The following is a 7,536-nucleotide window of genomic DNA, read 5'->3' as shown; positions in this document are numbered from 1 at the left end:
AAATCAAAGCATCATAAATCATCCCATTTTGGAAGGGACCTTAGAAGTTCTTTTGGCTGAAAATTTCACGGTACCTAAGCAGTCTTGCAAGGACCTAAAATTTCACATAAGGTTAAATTCAGGTGGTATACTGCAGCCCATCTGCAAAACATCCAGGAGAGTGTCACATTCAGCTCTTGAAAATGTACTTGCATTTATGAAAATAGTAAAATGGGTTTATCTATTATTGTTATAAAATCAAGGCCAAAAAAATATAACTAGTTTGGGATTGCACAGAGTAGCATTCTGCAGCTATGTAGCAAGCTCTGTCAAGAGCTTGGGACTTAAATTATCATTAAGATAGAAAAGAAAGAGGAAGAGGAAAATACGATGACTTTATGAACGTCTTGTAACAGGTCCATAAATGAGAAGCCTGTTCTTCCAATTTGTCTTCTGTGACTTCATGTGTCACATGAGCTCATCAATACAAGCAGATGAATTTGACATCTTGTCACATGTAAATTCTTGTGCATCTATTTTATATGTGTGTGTCTGTGTGTGCATGTGGAGGTATGCAGACTGAAACCTACATATTTCCATACAAATGTTTTTTAATCTTTTTTGTTTAAATGAGATATTTTGCCCATAAGTGTTGACTTTCATGAGAAACAGAAATATATTGATTATCTCCTGTCAGGATAAATTGTGGGGTTTTTTTATCCTTTCTATTTCTTGTTTATCTACTGCTTTAGTAACTTCACTTGTCTTGTTTGCAAAATATTAAAGAAAAAAGCAGTCTAAACAACAGCACTTCAAGGGCAAGCTTGGTGCCACCACACAGCTGCATGATTTTTGTCTAACCTTGATCTCTGTTTTTTCCAGCTGAGTTACACAGGCTCAAACCACTATACCACAGTTATTTACAAAGGCAGAGGTTACATTACTGCCCTTGCCAAGATGCACAGTCATTTGGATATGTAAACTACTCTCTTAGTAGTTTTGAAAATGGCAAGGAAATTAGTTATCTATTTGCATGTTTGGACAATATATACCTTAAACTCCAATTATGAGATATCAATACGTAATTTTATTGATAAATAAAATGCAATATATAGTTTAACAATTCATATATACAATTACTTACATTAGGAGTGCAATTACTAGTGTTTTAAAAGCTGTAATTGGGGCAATCAGTATAGAAACTTCACATCTGCCCTGATGCAAGGCCTTATGCAATCCTCAGTTCTGGGTGTTCAAGCCATCACTGGAGATCTGCTGGGTGTGTGATGACAAGGAAACTATTTTCAACATTTTGTAAGGGTGATACTCTTGATCCCCTCCCATCTGCTCTCTCTCATCTCAGCTTCTCACCTTGCCCCTCATCTTTCACCTGAGCTCAAGCAAAGGTGAATTTGTGTATGCCTGTTTTGAAAGGTCCACATAGATACAAAGGAGATGAAAGTGCAGACTCCCTCAGCTATGGAGCATGTTTGTTCAACTGTCACCGGATCTGCGGGAAAAAAAAAACCAAAAACCCTCCGACAACATCTTTAGTGTTAGAGAGTCAAGGCATTACTTTATTATCTGGCCAGGATGTTGTTCTGGCCAGGATGCACCACAGAAATCATCTCATCCACACATAGCCTGGGTGTGCAGAGAAAATCATTCTATGATACGTAGCTTTTACTCGATTTTTCAGATATTTTATACAGTAAAAATACACAGAAAAGTAGTGGTCAGTGTTCATTGGTTTAAAGTCGAGCAAACCCCCAGTATTCAGTTTCTCATTGGATCCGAATCTCCTCGCCTCTGATGTTAATTAGATTTTTCATTCTTCAATTTTTCTTACCATTCTTTTCCAGATCAGACGCCTTCATCCCTGCTGGAGGTGGCATCTGGGGTAGATGTGTGTGATAGCCACTGATGTCCCGTTGATGTTCTGTTAATGGCCTTTATCTTTGGGTTACTCCCAGTCTGTTGATATGCTGAGTCCATCAGACCTCACCTGGTAGAACAATGCCCTGGAAAGAAACCTAAAATTCCTTTTCCCGGGGTGAAGAAAAACAAAACCTTTGACTAAAGTTATGCAAAATTTTTACACTGGTATATTTTCCAATACAACCATTCAGTATAAAGCTCTATTAAGTATTTAGGCATTTACTTAATTTCCAATTACTATATCATCAAGAACTCTTTAAGGTTGTTTTTTCTATTAGGACATCCCCAAGGTGAGAACAAAGGCCTGCATTTTTAGAGCTCTTACTCTGCTCTAAATAAGTTTGACAACTTCTTTCCTTTTCCAAAGAGATGTTTGGAAGCAGTATTCCTGCAGAAGTGGTCCACCACAACAATCTGCAGAAAAATCTCAGCTTCTTCTGCCCTGAGCAGTGTAACCCTGGCCCTGCACCAGATACTTGCCATCTGGAGTACCACAAGCAGTGATGCAGGTTTGTTTGGCTCAATACCACTGATGGCAACACCTACTGGCCTGTGAAAGAGCTGGCCCAGGTCTGCTGAAATCTGTGGGAGGGGATGCCAAACCATCTCTCAGCAGGCTTATGCTCAGGGAGCCCTGATTGCTTGCTTGTGCACATGCACATTCATGTGTGCACATACTCAGGTATGCACATGGAGCATTTTTCTCAGGAATTCTTTCTGTTGCTGTGGCTCTCCACTGAAGGAAACTCACCGACTTTGAACTATTGGTGTTTGTATAGAAGTGCTGTTAGTAAAGTAGCCAACACCTACCAGCATTGCCTGCAGAATTTTATGTGTATTTGGTAAATTGAAGCCATATACAAAGCAAGCTTCTGTTTTGTTTCAACATGATTTTAAATATCGAGAAGGTTTTATGTAATTGATTACCCTAAAGTCCAGCTCCCAGCATAAAACATAGCAATGACCATGAAACTCTGCAGTACCCTATGCTGCTGAACTGCACTGTTTTGCATTTCTTTGCCTTCTAATTGAAGACAAGAACCCCTACAGCAATTTTTTTTTTCATTTTGGTGATGGAAATTACATAGTGATTCAGTCTAGTATCTCTTCTGATGTCAAACTACTGGCATGCAGGAGCTGTGAGAAAAATTAGGTTTGACACCTCACCATATTCTGAAGCTGACAAAAAGTAAAAAACCTGTGAGACTTTTTGAAGCAATAGCAAATGATCATAAGAAATTAAAAAGGACATGAGCACTGAAACTTCAGGTGTAAAAGCTGAGTTTGGACATCCCATCCTTGTAAAAACATGCTCCAAAGGCCATACTTCAGCTCCTCAAATACTGGAAATTTGTACTGAAACAGACTTGTACTGAAACTCCTGCTATTTAGATTTAGCAATGTGACTTATGCCACTTGGTTTATGACTTATTTACTTATCGCTGATGGCTTCTGCGTTTGAGGTACTGCTGCTTTCTGTGTCTGAGAAGTCTGTTCTGCAGAGACAAGTAAACCTTTTAGAGGGGGCTGCTACAATCTGCAGCAGAAGATAGACATAGTGTTGGTCCTATTTCTAATACAACTGAAAATGTTGCATGTGGAGGTTGCATATTTTAGAGGAATGTTGATACTCTGAGCAGTGATCTAGATGCAAGTGTACATGAATTCAGCAAAAGTGGATTTAGATACTGGTATTGCATCTTGTGATTAAAAGGGAAGTTGCTGTTTCTTGTGCTGTTATTCTCTTTTCAGATTTAGAAAATATTAGCAGGAAATGTTAATCAGCTTAGCCATCGGAGAATTTGACATCAAAATTATGTTTTTCAGAAAAATATGAGCAATCTTTCAGACACTTTTTTTTCATTAAAAAATAATTTTTTTTCTGATTCACATTAAAATTCCACTTCACTACAAAGGGATTATTTTCTGGTCATCCATAGCATGCAATGTGTTATTTTATTTAAATTTTGTTTTAAAACAGCTGTATCTAAAGTAACTGGTCTGTAACTGGGAATGACACTAGAAATGGACATTAAAACCTCAAACAAAAACCCAGAAAAACAATTATAATGACACTTAAAAACCACTAGCTTTAAAAAAAAAAAAAGCACAACATATGAAGAGGGAAAACTGATAAATTCTACTAAATTGTTATCAGGAGTTACAGTGATGGCTTACAGAGGTTTCTTTCCTAAGTCTGAGAAATATATGTCAAGTTTTGTTGCTATTGTTGCAAAGCACTATCAAATTCCAGGATGATAATAGCTAGAAAATTTGGTTTTGAAAAGCTTTTATAGACAGAGAGTTTGGGAGCACAACCACTTGTATAGTCCAGAAGATCACTTTAATAGCTATAAAAGCTGAAGATTTAGAAAGAGACTCGGCATTTAGACATCATATGACATACTTTTTAGTAGGAAACAGTTCAAATTTTTGCCTTGTAGATCTCTAATCAAGGATGACCTGAACTGAGGGTGAAACAGGTCTGAAAATACTTAGCAATTAAGTACAGTGATTAAAGGGTTAAAGCCAGCACTATCGGTCAACTGTAATGCAACTAGCAGTCAAATGAGATTATACTAATAAAATATTTTTGCTTTATATATCATAATTTCTTCCTACACAACCTCTTTAAAAGAAACTTTCTAATATGAAGCACTTGGCATTGCTAGTTGGCTCCTGTGTTTTGTCAGTGATGTATCTACCTGAGGACTATGCTGTCTGTCTAGCTGACTGTTCACTATTTCATGTCTGTGACTTGCTAACATCATATTTTCCCATCTCATGTCTGTGGGACTAGAAGCAAATATGCTGGTGACTTCAGTGAAACTTCTACTCTAAATAAAGGCTATTGGGGATACACAAGTGAGTGAACAGATTGCCCAGGAAGGTTGTGGATTCTCTATGTTTGAATAAACAAAAACCCAAACTCCGCATGGCCCCAGCAGGCTCCTCTTGGTGACCCTGCTTTGAGCAGGAGGCCCCTTCCAATCTCAACCATTTTGTGACTCAGCAGGGATCCTTAGGCTTTCACAGCTCTGAAGGGAATCGAGTGCCTTTGGAAATAAATGCCAGAATCTTGGTTGTCTCTCGCTGAGCTGAATAAATCTGCAAAGGCACTGTCAGCCTGAGAGCATAGATCTTATGTAATGGGAGTTTTCAAAATTGCTGAGTGTACAGTTGTGGACAACAGATTAGGAAGCTGTTTGATACATTGTCAGATCCCTTCCATGTCAATGACTTGTCTTAACTTTCAGGGTCCTACATTTCTTATCAGGAACTTAAGAAGATGGCATTTTTCTTCTGTGATTATGATTGCATATATATATGTATATCTATCAATCTATCTATCTATATCTATATCTATATCTATATCTATCTATATCTATATATCATCTATATCTATCTAATCATCTATATCTATATATCTATATATCTATATATCTATATATCTATATATCTATATATCTATATATCTATATATCTATATCATCTATATCTATATCTAATAATCTATATCTATATCTATAACACTGTGTAAATACATATGCAACTATAAATCACATTGCCTACGTTTGGTGAAATGCAATGGACCTTAATAGGTGACTCCTGTGGTGCTATAAAACAAGCAGTTATTTTGAAATGAAAAATTTAAGTGACAGTTTCTTTAAGGAATATAGTAAAAAAGTACACCAAGATACTTAGGTTGTGTTTGTGGTGACTGCTTAGTTAAATGGTTTCATCTGAGTTAACATTTAAGTACCCTGGTTCCTAAGTACAGGGCTCCATAGCAGACTTGTCTCCTCTGGTCTTAAATACAATGATGTAATAAAGTCTTTCCATCAGCTGTTACATTATAATGATTTGACTAAAACATTTTTTGCTTTCTTTTCTAAAATAGTGAATGCTATTTTTATATATATATATACATATATATATATACCAGCTGATTTGAAATCAACAGCATTTTGCCCATTGAATCAGAGACTGCACTGCATGGTCAATAAGACAAAAATAATTAAAATCCCTTCTTAGTAATGTAAAGTGAACATTTAGGTCTTGAACAGCTACTGTGAATCCTCCTGCAGAACAACTCTTGCATATCATAGTCTCAGAGTTCTCTGTGATTGCAAGACATAGGCACTTCACCAGTGCTTCTTCACCTTCTGCTTCTAGTTTAAGGAATTGTCAGGAAATCAATGAATAAAAGTATAGTTTTTGTGTAAAATGAAATTCTGATAAAATTTGTCTTTGTATCAGCAGCAAATTTTTTTTAATTTATGAAAACAGTGAAATGAGAGCAGAAAAATCTGTCTTACTCCTAACACAATAAACAACCCACTAAATACTTGAAAACAATAGGCTATCCTCAAACTATACTTGTCAGATCTTAACAACCCTAGGAAAAGTGCAGGCGGTGTTGAAAGGTATCCTGTGGAAGGAGCCTTATCTGCTGCCTATCCGAGGCTGTAGTGACTTTGCATCTGCAAGTGAATATATTTCAAGCCAAAATCTTGCAGCAAATTAGAATGGAATAACTGAATATATTTGTCAGTACCAGAATACTCAAGCACTTGGATGATCTCTATGTTGTGTGAATATTCTAACCGGTATGTGGAATTTGGCTGCAGTTACACGGCGCGGTTTAAGAGTTGTTTTCTGGATTTAGTCCAGTTATAGGCAAGGCTGCTGCTGCTGTAAATCTTGGAGTGTTATGAAAGAATCTCTGCTAGGCTGACTACACCAGTAGGGGAAAATTAAGAGCTTTAATTATGAAAGCTCTTCTCCAGCTAAAGAGCAGAAGCAAGCTATGAGCAGCTGGAGCAACCCTGACAAATCTGCTACTGAGTTGTCTTCATATTCCCAATAACTCCATGCCCTCCAGCCGCCCCATTCTCCTGTCTGCTGATGCTCATAAAGATACTAATACTCCCATATTTGCAGTATTTAGACAGTGTAAATGGGTGAAATGTGAAGGTCAGTGGGAGTTTTGTCATTGCTATCCACCAGTACCCCAATGGTGATGGTGTCTAGCTCAGCCTGGGATGAATCTGGCACAGAAGCAGATGAGCAGCCTAGTGCCCAACAACTCATGTCTGAGAGCCTCACCAGCACAACAGCTCAGACAAGAGATCCTAATATGAATGACACAATGACATGGCTCTGTGCAGAACAAAAGGTAGCAGATGGGAACGTAACTATGCCACCTGCTTCAAGGCCAGAGCTCTTTGAAAGCGGCCTGCAGGTGGCTGGGATGCTAAGTTCCCCACCTCATTTTGTGGATCATCCACTGGCAATGCTTTCAGATCAACAGTACCCATTGTGCAGAACTCTGCTCCTCTCCTCTTGGTCACCCTCAGCGTGCAAATGTGCAGCACAGCTCCTGTGTTGGCTTGCACAACTATAAGCCTCAGTCTGGTGCCTTCCTTGTGCAGGAAAACAGTCCAGCATGAGTGTGGTTGAGCAGCTTCTGTGCTCTGGCTCCTCCTGTGATCACATTTATGCTTCACCAGGAAGCTTCACCTTTATGTGGGTTCTCTCATTCTGCCAAAGGGAAATCACTGTGTCTTCTCAAGACTAGAAAGTTTTCTGGACAAACTCTCTGTATGAAACACAAGG

The sequence above is a fragment of the Lichenostomus cassidix genome, chromosome Z, assembly GCF_008360975.1.
Source record: "Lichenostomus cassidix isolate B80296 chromosome Z, HeHo_3.0, whole genome shotgun sequence".
In the NCBI taxonomy this organism is placed as follows: domain Eukaryota; kingdom Metazoa; phylum Chordata; class Aves; order Passeriformes; family Meliphagidae; genus Lichenostomus; species Lichenostomus cassidix.
This window is presented reverse-complemented; position numbering follows the sequence as displayed.